The sequence below is a fragment of the Podarcis melisellensis genome, assembly GCF_964234715.1.
Source record: "Podarcis melisellensis genome assembly, chromosome: 15".
Classification (NCBI taxonomy): Eukaryota; Metazoa; Chordata; class Lepidosauria; order Squamata; family Lacertidae; genus Podarcis; species Podarcis melisellensis.
This window is the reverse complement of record NC_138532.1, coordinates 16,940,052-16,940,935: the sequence shown is the minus strand read 5'-3', so window position 1 is coordinate 16,940,935 and position 884 is coordinate 16,940,052.

The window sequence follows — 884 nt, the reverse complement described above, 5'->3', positions numbered from 1 at the left end:
GTGCAAGTTGTTTAAACCAAGGAACCAGCATGATTAGGGTACTTTGCACACCACAAACTTCTGCAAGAGAGATTGGACAGTCAAACAAGATCTCTCCAAGTTGAGCTATGTGTGCACTTTTGTCAATGCTGCCTAATGCCAAGTCATGTTAAGTCCAGCATAGGAGAGAATTGGATCCTCTCTCCCTCTCTCCAAGTCACAAAGATCCAGGGTAGAACTTTGCAGCTGCTGCTTTACCTGCAGCAGAAGCTTTTTCCTTCTCAATTGATCTGTGTCCTCCTTGGACTGAGGTGCCCCAAACTGAGAATGCTGTGCACCTCTTGAAAAAGAAATGCTTCTTGATACCACCTAAAGGGGAAGGGGCTTCTTCGGAGGCTGCTGTGGGATGATGGCACCTTCTAGGTTTCTTTACTAACCCCACCCCCAGATAATTTATTTGAGTCATGTTGGAAGGATGCCTCCCCTCTCTGTACCACAGCCTGAAATTGGTATAAAGAGGAAATTTGGGCCAAGAATTCCAGCTGGTGAGAAGATGTCCCAGCAGCCCACCACCCGCACTAGCCACTCTCACTAGCCTTCATCATCTCAGATATATTAATTCTATTCTTACTTAAGACTAATTACCACTTAACCCAGAGAAGGGCTGCATCTATCCAAAGGGTCTTGTCGTAGCTCAATAGATTCACCACCAAATAGCTCTAGCGGCTGCTAATTAAAAACCTCCAGAGCTAAAGGATTCTTTGGCCTCCCTGAAAACCTTGCAAGGAAACTATTATTGAGTTTTGTTCAGTTCTGCAGAGCAAGGCCTTAAGAGAGGAAGCCAGCTGGCATTCAGGCTCCCATTACATTGGGGACCTTCTCCTGCTCTAGGAGGAACAAGGGAA